This window comes from Dipodomys merriami, unplaced genomic scaffold, assembly GCF_024711535.1.
Source record: "Dipodomys merriami isolate MVZ:Mamm:240054 unplaced genomic scaffold, mDipMer1.0.p SCAF_13, whole genome shotgun sequence".
NCBI classification, from domain to species: domain Eukaryota; kingdom Metazoa; phylum Chordata; class Mammalia; order Rodentia; family Heteromyidae; genus Dipodomys; species Dipodomys merriami.
In genome coordinates, this window is record NW_027202604.1 from 37914125 (window position 1) to 37929829 (window position 15705).

The 15705-nt window shown below is 57.1% G+C and overlaps 1 protein-coding gene across 12 annotated transcripts in view; it reads right to left on the bottom strand.

Moving 5' to 3' along the window:
• LOC138824809 (plasma membrane calcium-transporting ATPase 2) overlaps window positions 1-13315 on the bottom strand; it is a 142997-nt gene extending 129682 nt beyond the window's left edge. For 3 of the 12 annotated variants that reach the window (XM_070019115.1, XM_070019112.1, XM_070019124.1), the window contains exon 1: window positions 5315-5497. The gene's annotated coding sequence lies outside the window, so the exon portion shown is untranslated. Of the gene's footprint in view, window positions 1-5314; window positions 5501-13261 lie in introns of those variants that run through there. The other 9 variants (XM_070019121.1, XM_070019122.1, XM_070019123.1 and 6 more) reach the window with 6 other exon arrangements.
• Between the last annotated feature and the right edge of the window lie 2390 nt (window positions 13316-15705).

Consider the following 15705-nt stretch of genomic DNA (forward strand, 5'->3'; position numbering starts at 1 on the left):
TGTCATCTGTTTCTACTGGGCCTTTGGTTGTGGAGCTTTGTCAGGGGTGTGGGGGAAGCAGGGGTTGGCTCCAACAACTTCACAACGGCCTTGCAAGCCCAATCTTACCCCACTGTAAAGATAAGGGACCAGAGGACCCCAAACAGTAGATGACCTGCACAAGGTTACATACTGGGAAATGTCAGAGCTGACACAATCGTTACAAATGTTCCATGACTCACTGGGAGAGACCCCGCCGTTCCCCATCAGACTGTTTAAATTTTAATATTTCATTTTAATACTGATGCTTGGGAATTTTGCTTCAAGAGCCAAACAAGTGAACACGAGCAGAGCCTATTCCTAGATTCAAACTGCAATCATTGATCAAGAGCCATGCTGTCTGTGCAACAGAACAAAATCCTGCTACCTCCCGGGGCTCCCTGGGCACCTTGTGGACTGGCTGCTGCCCAGCTCTCTGACCTCCATCCTCTGCAGCCATCAGCCTCCAGTCGCCCCCACACTGCTCCCTGACGCCTCTCCGCTGTTTCCTGACCTGGTGTTCTGGGCCTGGAGCCCCTCCCTCCCAGACCCGAGCACAGCTCCCTGCCCACCACCCAGCCCGCACTGCGAAGCTTCTCCCGTTAGATGCAGTGGCAGCGAGCACAGGTTTGGCTTGGACCAGTCTCCGTCCTGTGCCCTTGAGGGAGCAAGGGTCTGGAGCAAGGGTCCCGAGTGAGGGTCCTGCACTGCCCCATCCCAGCCACACGGGAAGGCTGCACAGTGCGGTAGGCCAGCAGCCCCCCGCGTCTCCACAGAGGAGCTGGCTGCACACGGCACTGCGAATTGGCTGGCTTCGTTTGAAAAGGAAAACTGGAGTTTCCCAAGGACAGGCTTGTGCTATTCTGAAGCACTCCGTCCCCGAAGATGAGAACTACCGGCCCAGGAGCGGGGACACACACTGCCAAGGAAACCGCAGCCCACATGCAGTTCCACGGGGAGCAGAGGGGGTGCCGGGGGCTGAGCGCCCCGCTCACTCTCTAGGGAGAGTCTCAGCAGGTCTGGGCATATGGCACATATACTCAAACACGCACACGCACACACACTAACATACAAATAGACACACACAGGTTCAGACATGCACACATGGACACATGCTGACACACAACGGACACACAGACACACATACTGACACATGGGCACATGTACACACAGACACATGTTCAGGCATGTACATATAGACATACACTCTGAGACACATGCACACAGCTACACACAAACATACATAACCACACACGCATAATCACAGACACACATTCTGATATGCACATGCACCCACCGACACACAGACCCACACTTGGACACACATCATCTCAGGACCTATTGCTAGCCCCACCAACCCCCAGGACTCAATCATGGCTGGGCTGTGAGCGGAGACACCCCCTCCACCCCACCCCCACCCCCAGTGGAGAAGAGGGAGAGGCAGCCAGAAAGAGCTGAAGACGGGACCTAGTGGTTAAGTTACCCCAATACTGGCCCTGGGCTCCCTCAGGCAGGTGACAGAGCTCAGCCACTGGATAAAAGAGACCTCACCAGGTCTAGGAGGGTAGATGGTGATGGAGATGAAACCCAGGGCCTTGAACCTGCTAAACCTACACTCTCTCCCACCAACCACCATACACCAGAGGCCACATTTTCTCTCTCTTTCGTTCGTTCGTTCGTTTGTTTGTTCGTTCGTTTTCTTTTTTTGTCGGTCATGGGGCTTGAACTCTGGGCCTGGGTGCTGTCCCTCAGCTCTTCAGCTCAAGGTGAGCGCTCTACCACTTGAGCTACAGTGCCACTACCGGTTTTCTGGTGGTTTATTGGAGATAGGAGTCTCACGGTCTTTCCTGCCCGGGCTGGCTTTGAACCGAGATCCTCAGGTCTCAGCCGCCTGAGTAGCTAGGATTACAGGCGTGAGCCACTAGTGCTCAGCTCCAGGGGCCACATTTTCAGTGCACAGTTTCTGAGTGCGTATCTGGGTGGGAGGTGAGGGGTGATAAAAGCGGATGGAGCTCTGTCCTCATGTGGCCCGTGGTCCCGTGGGGGCCGAGTCTACGTGCAAGGATTCAAAGGAGGAGCCATGGTCACCTTAGCTTCATGAGTGGAGGTGCCCCAGATTCCAGAAGGCTTCCTGGAAGAGGAGACACTTGAGCTGCAGAGTCAAGGGGAATTGGGACGGGTCAGGGAGGCCTCTGGGTTTGGGTTTTGTCTGCATGGTTTTGCTGAGCTGGCGCTATACGAAGAGGTAGCAAGCAGGTGGCACTTGAGTGAGAAGCCCTGGCATTGGCAATCGTAATTAACAATACTAACAACAGTGTGAGGGCATTACAGTGGAGGGCCAGCCCGCTGGAGTCCACGGCTACTGCCCAGGGTCAGAAAAGCCGCCATTCCAACTGGCTGCCTGAGCCCCTGGTGGGTCTGTGTAACTCCCCGGGTCCAACTCCTGAAGAGTTCCCCCCACCCCACCTCCCAGGGCCAAGGAAGGCTGGCACCCCACCGGCACGCACCTCCTTGGCACTGAACGGTGGCCATTGCGTGGGCCCCGGCCATCACTAGCTATCTTTTCTGGCAGAATGGAGACCAGACATGGAGCTCAGGCTTCTTGCAGCACCCCTAAGCCCAGCCCAGAGCAGAGGCCAGGGCAGCCTGCCCAGCCCCAGCCCCAGCGACCCCCGATTTCATTAAAATGGAATCACAGCTCACCTAGGAGGCAAGGGGCAAACAAAAGGCTCTTTCACTCCAGGACAGCTCCACTTACAGGCCTCGCTGTGGATTTACTCCAATTTCAACCTCCAAGCAGGCCGGCCACTGGGGTCCTGTCCTGCCTCTCTCCCTGCCGCTGGCCGGCTGGCGGACCAGGGGCACTGCGGTCCTTCACTGGGGGGGGGCTTTGCCTTGCGCCCAGGGGTCCACCATTTGTGTCTCTGCAGAGGGTGGAGCGGGGAGGGGGAGGGGTGGGGGAGGCGGGGCTGGAGTGAGGGATGACCTCCAAGAGCAGAGCCAGGCAGGAGAGACTGCGATGCTCTCATGGTGCTCCCAGAGGCCATGCCTGGACCCGAGTACAAGGTCAGTCACTCAGAAACAGCCAGAATCAGCACAGACAGGAGGGACGTGGAGCCCACCTGTGTCCTAGCACAAGGTGCTGGACACACAGTGCTGGACAGGCCCACGGCACTGGACAGGCACACGGCACTAGAAACGCACATGATGCTGGACACACACACACCCACGAGCCCCAGCCCAGGGAGCCCAGCTCAGAGGGCGAGAAGCCTTGCTCACACCACCCTGGCCCTTCTCCCCACACCATGGGTCATGGAGGCCACACTTCACACCATAGGCAGAGGCTGGTGAGTGGCCAGGCTAGCTGGGGAATACTTTTATTTTTGGTCAGTCATGGGGCTTGAACTCTGGGCCTGGGCGCTGTCCCTCAGCTCTTCAGCTCAAGGCGAGCACTCTACCACTTGAGACACAGCGCCACTTCCGGTTTTCTGGTGGTTTATTGGAGACAAGAACCTCATGGTCTTTCCTTCCCTGGGCTGGCTTTGAACCTTGATCCTCAAATCTCAGCCTTCTAAGTAGGATTACAGGTGGGAGCCACCGGTGCCTGGCTCGGGGAACAATTAATGTGACTCTGACCCCCCCCCACCTTAAGGAGTCACCCCTCAGCCACACCCCTCCTCCCTGCCCCCCCAGGAGAAAGGAGAGCTGGCCCATTTTCCTTCATTTCCCTGGCTCTGCCTGGTCTTGGGCACACAGCTCATTAATATGAGATTAAAGGGATTATGGGTACTGTTCCCCGCCAAGGTATCCCAGGGAGAACTTGGGGCCAAGCGGCGAAGGCGCCTCAGGTATGTCTTCTCTCAGCACGTGGATGGCAGGCGTGGCGGGGCCTGCTTTCCACCCCTTCTGAGTCCCAGGGCTTAGCTTCAGGAGGAATGGCGGGGCTGAAGACTAGAGCACCTCCCGCCCTCTCCAGCCTCCGGCACCAGCTGGGGAGAGCTTAGCCCCAGCATTCTTTAGTATTTCTTTGTGACGATTTTGATGCAGACTTTCTATTTATAACATGCAAAATCACATCCCATTTAAGTTGTGTAATAAAAAAAAAAAGCAATCCAGCCCGGCTTCAGTGGCTCACGCCTGTCATCCTAACTACGCAGGAGGCTGAGATCTAAGGATCGCAGTTCAAAACCAGCCCAGGTGGACAAATCCATAAGACTCTTATCTCCAATTAACCAGCAAAAAAAAGCCAAAAAAACCCCACACAAAACAAATCAGAGGTGGACGTGTGGCTCGAGTGGTAGAGTGGCAACCTTGAGTGAAAAAGTCAAGTAAGAATGTGAGGCCCTATGTTCAAACCCCAGTACCAGCACATGTACACACACACACACACACACACACACACACACACACACACACACACACACATGTGCACGCACAATGCAATCCAGCAAAATGGTGAGCTGATGAAAAGCAGAATAAATGGGTGTAGCTGGGGTGTGGTCAGTGGTAGAGCATGAGCCTAGCATGTCTAGGGCCCTGTGGTCCTTCCCCAGCACTGCCAAGACATAAGATAAAAAAACCAAATAGTTGGGCACAGGTGGCTCACACCTGTAACCCTAGCTACTTAGGAGGCGGAGATCTGAGGATCGTGGTTCAAAACCAGCCTGGGCAGGAAATGTCATGAGACTCTTAACTCTAATTAACCTAAAAAAAAAAAAAAAGCAGGGAATGGAGCTGTGGCACAAGTGGTGGAGGAGTGCTAGCCTTGAGCACAAAAGCTCAGGGGCAGGGCTGGGGCCCTGAGTTCGAGCCTTAGGACTGGCAAAAATGAAATCAAATCAAATAATAAATGAGTAGCTGATGCTGTGAACCATCTCTAGATAAGGTGCAAAGCTGATCACACACACGGAGAGCCAACACTGCCTTTCACAGGTGGGCTCAGAACCTGTCCCAGGCCAGCTGGTGGCAAAGCAGCGCTGTGGCCGTGACCGGGAGGCCCCGCCCTCCTCTTCCGCTCTCCAGTCTGCCTGCCCCAGCACTCACGGAGTTCAGGCTCAGAATGGCCATGGGGAGGGCGGGGGGGGGGGATGCCATTGAGAGGTCACGCCCCCTGAACCCACCTCCACGGCATCTGCACCTGACTGGCCCCCTCCCGAGTCCCGTGCTCATCGACACGCCCCTCCATCTACCCACAGGCCACCGCGACTCCATCCCACACTCCTCTTCTCTCTGACCCTGTCACCCCCCCCCCCCCCGCCTCCTGATCCCACTTCCCCTTCAGGGGGTCCCCACTCACACGGTTGTTTTCTAAGATCACAGGAACCCCTAGCTTCAAAATCTTCCGTACCCCCCGCCTGCCTGGAGAAGCCGGTTCCCAATCCACCGCCTCTCAAAGCAAGAGAAGGCCGCGTGGCGCAGCTCTCCGGTCTTTCCTGCAGCCTCTGCTCGGCGCTGCCAAGTCTGCCACCACACAGTCACATTCTTCATGCCCGAAGCCCTTTGCAGTCACTTGCATAACATCTTGGCTGCCTTTTGCCCGCCCCCACCGAGAACTCCTACTCATCCTTCAGAAGCCTACTGCAATGGCTCTCCTCTGCCAATCTTCGCTAGCCCTCGGGAGCCCAGCTGCCCTCTCCTGGCTGGGCGCACCCTCGCCTTTCCCACGTCTTGCAACACTAGAGTTATTTCGGCAGCCGCCTCCTGGAAAGCCGAGGGGCACTTCTGGGGAGAGGCTGCACCCCAGTCCTCCCTGCACCCCAGATGCTCCCAGAGAGCCTGGCATATCGAAGGCCCTCGATAGACACCTGGCAAGGAATGAAGGAAGGAGCTCGGGCCGTTCGGGGAAGTCCGTAACTGCCCGGCTTTGGGTGTGAGCCAGCGGTGGCCTTCCTTCCTCAGAACTCCGGGAACCTCGGGCGTGGGGGGCAGCCAGGCACCGCTGCGATCTCACAGCGTCACCGGCAGCGGCTCTCGAGTGGTTTGCTCCCCAGGACCTGCGTCGAGGGAGGGGGAAGTCCAGGAGCCGCCCTCCCCCCCCAGCCAGGCCCGTACCTCCACGCCCTCGGAAGAAGGAACACGCAGCCCTCTCCCGCAACCGCAGCGTCTCCCGAGGTGTCAGGGCCAAGTGAGCCTGTCCTTCCAAGGGGCCCGGGCCCGCGGGGACTTCTATCCATTCTCGGGTGACCAGGCTATTGGGTGTGTCGCTGGGTGACCCGACCGTGGTCACCCTTCCAGGATGGAGCTACTCACCCCCTCCTCCGCCCCCATGGGGCCACGGAGATCCCCATCCCCTTCCACCATGAAAATCCGTCCTGCCTCTGCCCCCTCGGCTTATTTTGGGGGACAGCTAGTGGAGGGGTCATTTCTAGAACATTGGGCTCCTTCAACATTTGAGGCTGAGGAATCCCAGCATGGAGCCCACATGCTGGACATTAAGGAGCCCAGGGCCCCTGGGGCTTAGGAGAAAGTAGAGCCCCCCCCCCCCAGGCAGGACCCGTGTGAAAAGCACCTCCCGGCCCGCCTCTGGCCCCGCGGCCCAGCTTCCCATCCCATGCCTCCTGCCGACCATGAAGCGGTCCAGGGCCAGCTGCGCAGCCGCTCTGAGCCTCGTGTGCCCGCCCCCGTCAGAGTGGCGCCAGCCCTCACTGGACTCTGGTGTGCCAAGCTCCAGCCCCATGCCCTGGCAGGGAAGCTGTTCCAGGACTCAATTTCTTCTCCCAGCTACCCCCCCTCCCAACCCCCGACCTCCAGGGTCCTGAGAGCTAGGGCAGGAGCTCCTACTAAGCCCTGAAATACAACCTCAGCCCAGAACCAGCCAAGGGGTTGCCCGAACCCGGGCCTCCACATGGGGCCCCTGGGAGAGAGAGTGAGCAGGCTCTGGCTTTCTAAGAACAACCGCTAAGCTTGTCTAGCAGGTGCGAGGTCCCGAACTCCAATTCAAGTATAGAAAAGAAAACAAGCTGGCTTTGTAGGTGCCGGGGGAGGGTCAGGGTACCCCAGATTCACACACTGCTCCCCGGTCTGCAGGTCACAGGCATTTTTCAGCTCCTGGGCCACATGGTACATCCATGTGCACATCTGAGGGAAGGTAGGCGGAGGGCACAGAATCAGAGGGAAATGGGAAAAAATACAGCAGAGGGGCCATCAGCTGCACTGGACATTGATGAAAATGAACTAAGCAGCTCAAGGGCAGCGATGGGAGGGGGGGAATGAGAGGGAAAGAGGGAACAGCTCACACTAAGTAAAAGAAATGTACATTCCACCCGATGTGGAAGAAATAGTTGTATTGTCAAAGTTTGTAGAGTTCACAAGCTTTATAGACTATGATCAAGACAATTCACCTTGTGAATTAAAATGTGTTTGTGACTTTAGCTAAGTATCACTATTCCACAACGCTGTGACATTTATGGAATCCCTTAATCTCAATAAAGGAATGAAATCTGGCTGCTGGTGGCTCACGCCTGTAATCCTAGTTACTCAGGAGGCTGAGTTCGGAGGATCTCAGTTCAAAGCCAGCCTGGGCAGGAAAGTCCTTGAGACTCTTATTTCCAATAAACCAGTAGAAAACTGGAAGTGGCGCTGTGGCTCAAGTGGTAGAGTGCTCACCTTGAACTGAAGAGTTCAGGCCCCATGACTGACCAAAAAAAAAAAAAAAAAAGAAAGAAAGAAAGAAAAGAAAATAAATGAAAGAAAGCACAGGGGCCTTGGTGTAGCCAGAACCCATAACCATGTTACCATGTTACTGCGTGATTTTTCTCCTTCTATGTTCTACTCTCTAAAATCACCCAGGACCTAAACCTAAACCACTGGTGGATTCATGGCTCAAGGCGAATAGCATAACAGGTGTAGAAAGATTGGCACATCCACACCCAGAATGCCCCAGGCCTGCCGTCTCCTGCTGCGTGTTCACTGGAGAGTCAATCTTGTGGATTTCTCTGACTGCACTGGCTCTGAAGTAGGATTACAGGCCCCAAACAGGATGTTGAGGACTGAACAGAACACATTCAATGGCCCAATTGATCTGGGGGCACCTAGAAGGCACCCCACAACAATGCCTGCTGCAGCGGGATGTCTGCTCTAACTACGGCACCCCCATGTGGCCCTTCTGCCCCCTCCTAGAGTAGGGTGCAACTCCCCAAGGCCCAAGGCTCAGAGCTGGACAAGGGTAGACACTGACCACACCCTCCAGCCTCTAGACCAGCCACACTTGCTGCCATCTGACCCCTCTGGAGGTAGACACCACTAGGGTCTCTACTCCCTCACCTGTGACGCCAACCCTGGATCCATCCAGTTGGCTCAGACTCCTCCCCTCCTCTAAAGACACTGGGCGCTGAGCTAGTCCCGCCCAGCCCACGCCCCTCCCCCCATGCCGGGGGGCCACTTGCCCTCTCTCCCCTCCCCACACCACCCTGGCTTGGGGACCCCTTCCTTCTCTCCCCTCTTCTCCCAGCTGCTAACTGGAGCCTTCTGGACATGGCCACTGGCCACCCACTTGCCCGGGCATCGATCCCGCCCATGGCTTTTCACACGTTCTGTATGCTGGACTCCCCCAGAGCTCTGTGTCTCTGGGTATGTCCTGAGGCCCCCATGCCCGAGTCCTGACCCTCTACCTTCCCCACACCCAGCCCTCCATTGTCTGAGGCTCCTCCTGATGACCTCCCCCCCGCCACGCCCCCGTTATATAAGGAAGAGGAGACTGGCAACGGTTCCTGGTTCCTGGGAGGACAAGACTCAATTCCTGGAATTTTCCAAGTGGACTGGGGGTGTAGCTCGGTGGTAAAGCGTGTGCCTACAGCACCAGAGGCCTTGAGCTCAATCGCCAGCACCAGGAAGACAGCTGACAAGACCAACAACCACCACTGTGACAAGTCTTTGCTCTTCGTGCAGTCCTCCAATCACAGCTGGGTTCGTGTGGAGCTAGACCTGAGCACAGGGCTTGAAGGCGGGGCCTCGGAGGCCAGCAGCCTCCGAGGAGGAGAGGGCCGGGGCTGGATTCAATCGAGCTGGTGGCCAATGATTGCATCTACCAGGCTTCTGTCCTGAGACCTCGGTGAAGATGGGGGGAGTTCCCCTGACCCCTCATTCTGGGGGGAGAAGGACAAAGGACCCCTAGCCCTCCTGTGTGTCTCCTCCCCGCCCCATCCTGATTCGGCCTTACAAACAAAGCCATAACAGCAGGGATGCTTTCCCGAGTTCCACCCTGCCAGCCAGGGTTGTAGGATGCCCTGGGTTTGCTGGGAGGGTGAGGGGCTTGGACAGGGGGGGACTCACGTGTGGTGGGCATCTGGTTGGGGACAGTCTTACTGGGGACTTGGCCCTGCCCTTGAACTCACAGGACCCGTGCTAGCTCCTGGCTGTTAGTGCTACACCTGAATCGAAAGACACCCCAAGTGACCCTTTCCATCTCCCCCTTTCCTCTTCTCTCACACCCAGAGAATGGGGTACACCAGCTCAGCTCTGCCTCTGCTAGAACACCGTCGCTCCTCACCCCCGCTGCCCCCTCCCCTCCCCACCGCGAGATTCTCCCTGGTCCCCGGCTTGTGCCCTGCAACCCGCTTCACACGTCGCACCCCCAATCAGACCCCCATGGGCTCCACCTGCCTACGGCTCAGTCCTCTGCTCTCCCCAGTCACCCCACGCCTGCCACGGGAGCTCCCTTTGTTTTGTGCAAAAGGTCTCTTCCATGGAGAAGCCTTGGGGCACACCTACGTTCACCAGCTTACTACCCAAGCACCCCGTTCTGGGACTGGGGGTTCCCTTGGGCGAGAGTGCACAGCCACGCGGTCGTCCTGCGTGTGGCTTGATCTGGAGTTGAAGAAAGGAATAAATAACCCCATCTCTACGACCCGGGGCCATCATTAGAAAGGACCCTGTATCACGGTTCCGGCCTCCATCCAGGTGGCCGAGATAAAGGTTTATTTAGACAGATGCGGAGTCGTGAAAGGGATGTGCTGTTTGTAAGTGTGAGCTGGAGCCGTTTGAAGATGCTGCGCTCGTGCCTCAAGGCAGACGCGCAGACACAGCTGAGAAAACCGCCCTGAACAAGACGCAGGAAGCAGCGAGGACACCTTGGCCTTGGCCTTGCAGCCACTAGGACGGCGAAGAAGCCAATTCAGTTGTTCAGCTCCCATCCGACGTTTGTTCTAAGGGCAGACCCAGCGCGCCAGCGCAGCCCTGCGGCCAGAGTCCTGGGAAGCACGGCTCCAGGAACAGGGGACGGCGTGCAAGGGCTGGCTGCCTCCTCCCTTCTTCCCTCCTCTTTATTTCTACTTGGCTTGTTGGGGTTTGAACTCAAGGCCTTGTGCTCTACTACCTGAGCCACACACCGACTTTTTGCTTCAGTTATTTTTCAGACAGTATCTTGCTTTGAAAAGCTTGGGGTCAGGCTTGGACTATAATCTTCCTACCTCTGCCTCTGTGTAGCTGGGCTGTGACACACCCCTCCTGGTTTGTTCTTTGAGATGAGGACTCACTAAGTTTATTGGCCAGACTGGCCTCTAGCAATCCTACTGTTCTCCAGTTCCCAAGTAGCTGGGATTATAGACGGAAGCTATAGCGCTCAGCTTGCTTGCTTATGGTTTTTTTCCCTACTTATTTAGAAAAAATACAATTAGGATTTATTTTGGCAAATTGCCTTTTCTCTTTCTTTCTCTCTCTCTTTCTTTCTTTCTTTCTTTTTCGGGTCCGGTCATGGGGCCTGAACTCTGGCCTGGGCACTGTCCCTCAGCTCTTCAGCTCAAGGCTAGCACTCTACCACTTGAACCACAGTGCCACTTCAGGCTTTTTTTTTTCTGCTTATGTGGTGCTGAGGAATCGAACCCAGGGCCTCATGCATGCAAGGCAAGCGCTCTACCACTGAGCCACCTTCCCAGCCCCACCTTTTCTTTAATACTGAAATACAAACACATCCCCTTACATGATTAGGACTTTGGCTCAAGCAGAGCTCTCAATGACTGTCTGGAACTTTCCATGCAAGCATGCGCCACGGTGAACCAGGGCTTTCAGGGTGTTTCCTGGTTTTAACCAGCACAAACATAGCACGACCAACATCGGAGGGGACAAATCTCTGCCCCATCTTGGGCAGTGGCCTTGGGGCAGATTTCCTAGAAGTGGAACTACGAGTCGCTCACATGCTGAAAGAGGAAATTCTACACGTGCTTTACAATGTTCTCGTTACAGCACTTTCTGACCACACCTTAAGAGCTGCTTCGGCTCCGTGTCTCAGCTTTAGACATCTCTTTTGAAAGAAAAGGGGAAAGAAAAAGAAAGAAGAAAACCTGGGTTACCTGACCAAAGTCAGCACAAGAAAGAAGAAACTGAGGCACCAAATGGCAGATCACTCACTGGCCCACAACCACATACAACATGGCGGCGGGTGAGGCAGTCAGGGGGGAAATTCAGTTCTGCCTGGTCCCAAAGTCCGAGGGCTCAGCATTACCCACAATGCCCCAGGGCAGGATCTGTGAGTACCCACAGTGCCCCGGGGCAGGGTCTACAGGTATCGTCTCCAACCAGGCATGAGTGGCTGGGCAGGACAGCACCAGGACATTCCCAGAGAAAGAGAGAAAGAAAAAGAGACAGAGACAGAGAGAGACAGACAGACAGAGAGAGAGAGAGAGAGAGAGACAGACAGACAGACAGACAGACAGGGCTCTGATCTGGCCATGGGACAGCTAGACATTTGTTCAAGAACAGATACAGCTGTATCTCTGGGCTCAGCAGCCCAGAGGACGGGCTAAAAGACTTGTTCCACCATCCCACATGCCCTTGGCAGAAGCAAGTGACCTGGTGACATGTCTCCTTCGTTTTCCAGTTTTCTCAGAGTGCGCAGGGCTGCGCACGCAGGGACTCAGTGGAAAAGGGGTCTTTGAAATCAGGTGGACCTGGGTTCGAGTGCCGCCTCCTACGGTTGTGTGGCTTTCCCTCTCTAGCCTCCAGAGCAGTGCTAATGCTTCTACCTGCAGCTGACAGATGAGACTCCATCCTCAGCACCGAGGAGGGGGAGAGACAGAGTTCTAGGCGACAAGTACTAGAAAGTACTAGGTCTCAGTCAGTGAGTACCGCAGAGCTCCTGAGGGGAGGTGGGGCAGAGGTGCTATGCCCAGTCACTGGAGCTCAGCATAGTCAGGGTGGGGGGTGATATCCCAGGAAGAAGTGACCCCAGTCCACCCAGGTCACCCTCTGGGTCTGTGGCTCAGGACTGGGCCATGGGGCAGGGAGGGGGGAGCTACATCACCAAGGCCCAAAGCCACCCTGCCTGTGTCACAGGCCCCCGGGCCCAGACACCTGCAGTGTGTGCGGGAAGCAGGTCAATCTCTATGCCACACACAGGTGCGGGTGTGGCCTAGACCATGCAGAGAGCATTTGGAACCACACACGCGTGCGCGCGCACACACACACACACACACACACACACACACACACACACGTTTTTGTTACATAAAACAGAGCACAGACAATGCAAACTTCCCACCATCTCCTAGCCTAGAAATCGCCAGTTCACCCTCTAACAAGGCCCTAAAGGTGTCTTCTTTACACCCCAAGGAGAGGCACAATGGGGGTGAGTTAAGTGCTGATGGGTCCTGGGGCAGGGGCCGAGAAGCTTCTGGAACAATGGCTGCTTCCGCCTGGGAGGGAAGCCAGCTGTACACCCAGCCCGGGGAAGGAAGGCACCGAGGAAATAGCAGCCATGTCCTGGAGGAGCCCCAGGCTCTCCACCTGCACAGGGCCGCGAATCCAAACCTCTGTTTACAAGCAGACACTCTGCAGCCTCAGGAAGCCGGGGTCCAGGCTGGCCCCGGCCCGTCCCTGCCCCAGCTCTGCGCGGCCGCTAAGCTCCCAGGAATGCAACACAGGCTCCGGATCCTTGTTCTGTCCCAGACTAAGCCAGGGCCCTGCTCACCGTGTAGGCCGTCAGGGGCCCTCCCCTCCAACCCGCCACTCTCCGTAGACTGATTGACCACTGCGAGACAAGAATGGGAGGATCATCGATCCCATTAAAACCTCCCACGGTGCGCGCGACGGGTAGGCCAGCCGCGTAACCCACACGAGCCACACGTGGTGCCGAGTCTCCAGAACACATTTCCCAGTGACGTTTTCTCTTGAGAGAATAGCGCACAGAGGAACGCAGGAATGGGCAGGTTCCGGGGCAGGCAAGTAGGAAATAAAGCCCAGCCACCGTTCCCAGGCCTGTGTCCCATCCTCATCCCCCGCCCGGGGGGCAGCGCCCCCATCTCACACTCACCGGTCTCCTGCGCTGTCCTCACTCCACGCGCTGCCTGCGGGGGCGGGGGGGGGGGAGGGGGGCCCTAGGAGGAAACAAGAGCAGAAGCTGCGTCAGGGCCTTGTTCTTCCACAGACTGGGGCTCGGGGGTTCAGTCCCTGGCTGACAAGGGCTGACAAGGTGAACGCATCTTAGGTTTTAGAAACGATAGGTTCGATAGGTTCTGGGTAAAAGTTGGGCTGTCTGGTTCCTCCTGGAATCTGTGCCCCTCTGAGCTGCCCCTCCCCCTTGTCCCCACCCCCACCCGCCCGCAGGAAGGTGACCTCGAAGTCACTGGGGACTCCCTGGGGGGCTGGAGCCCCCTGCCCCCTGCCATGCAGTGTGCTGGTTCTCCTGGGCGCAGGCCAGCTTCCCTGAGGGAGCCCCACTGCCCGCCCCTCCCCAGGAGACCTGGGGGGCCAGGCCTGTCCCCTTGAGATCCACTCAGGCTGCACAGTGCCTGTCTCTGGTGGGGGTGGGGAGACTTATCCTCCGAGGTCCCCTGTTGTTTGAGGAGGGTTTGGCGGAGGAATTCTTGACCGGGGTGCAGGCCCCCAAGGTGTGGACGGTACTCCGGGGACAAGCACAGAGGGGGACTCCTCTCCTGGCACCCCGATTTTGAAGAGGTAGAAGGTGGAATTGGGTTCCGGATACAAGCATGAAGGAGACCACCCCTCCCCCCATCCCTCCCCCACAGCAGGCAGCCAGCCGGGCCAAGGCGATCTGAAGGGGAGAGGCTGGGGGAGCAAATACTTACTACCACCCCCCACTCTAGAACTTGCTAGAACCCATGTGAGTAAATCAAAGGGTGAGGGGCTCTGTGGGGCAGCCATCCCTACTACCATGTGGAGCACTTGGTGGCCGGCTAGAGGAGGGCGGAGGGCGGAGGGCGGAGGGCGGAGGGCAGGTATCCCGGCCCATTCCCCACAGGGTCCATCCACAGATCCCAGGCCAGTGTCTGGGCTGGGCTGCCCCTCCCCATCAGTGCCGCCCTCCCCAGCCCTCTGCTCAGCTGACTGGAGCCATCCGAGTCCCCCCCCTCCCGCTGTGACCCTCGCCCGCCCCCCCACCTTTTCCTCCCTGGCCGAGTTCACGGAGGTCTGAGAGCGGAGCTGCACGGAACCCGTGGCAGGAGCCTGGCACCGGCAGCCAGAGCAGCTGCACTCAGGCCCCTCCCCAAGTCTCTTCCGGCCAAACCAGGAGCCCCACAAAGGCAGCCACAGGGGCTGCTCCATCTGGAGGTAATAAGGTGGGGTATAGAGGCCAGGAGAATGGCGGGGCCCGCCCGGCCGTGTGGCCCACGTGTGGCAGGCGTCCCCACAGCCCTGGGGTCTGACTCGCCGGCTCAGGCCCCCTCCCCACCGAGGCTGGGCTCCAGGAGAGGCCTCCCCTACTCTGGGGCAAGGTGCACTGCTGCCCTATGGCTCAGAACAGGAAGTCAGGCCCATCCAGAGGCCTTGGACACCACGGCCAGCCTCCCAGGCCCATCCCGCACAGCCCCACATGCAATCATCGTCCACTAGCGGTCAGGGGCGGAGCCCAGCAGAGTGGCCACGCGGACGCCTCCTGTTGTCTTTTGTGTGTACCAGGACTGGACTTGATCTCAGGGCCTGGACACTGCCCCTCAGCGCTTTTGCTCAAGGCTAGCATGCTTTACTACTTGAGCCACAGCTCCACTTCTGTTTGCTTTTTTTGCTGGTTGATTAGAGATAAGCGTCTCATAGACTTTTCTACCCAGGTTGGCTTTGAGCAGCGATCCTCAGATCTCAGCCTCCTGAGTAGCTAGGATGACAGGTGTGAGCCACCGGGGCCTGGATGAACTTATTTTCTTTAGGATTTAAATGACTTTATAACACACAATCATCGGACAACCTTGTGAGGCTGGTGTGACATTCTGGCCTGTGTGTATCAGCAGCGAGAGAAATCCTGAACCTCGACACCTGCCCAGGCCTAGTGTCAGGGATGCTGGAAATCCCCTCTGCCAGCTGTTTTGAGGCAGACAATTCATTCTGGTTAACCACGGTCACGCCATCACGCCCCGGAGCTCAAGGACCGATTCCCCCTCTCCCACTGTGACTCCTGTACCATCAGCCCTCCTCGCTCCTTCCCTGCCGCCCCTGCCTGTCCCAGCCTCGGGCACCGGTATTCTCTCTTTGTATGAGATCCATATTTCTAATATCCATGTAGAAGTGAGAACATGCCATAAGCCAGTGTGCCCGGCGTGTGTCAACCAACATACACTGGCTCCACTCATGTTGCCAGCAATGGCTAGATCCCATTCTTTTTTACGGCTAAATAACATTCCACTCATACACGCCATGTTTAATGCTCTGGGAGGCTTGTCCTGACATCTCAGCTCATACCGAGAGCTTGGCATACCTGTCCCCCTCGGTACCCTCTCTGTGCTGGTCCAGGGGCCTCCGGGG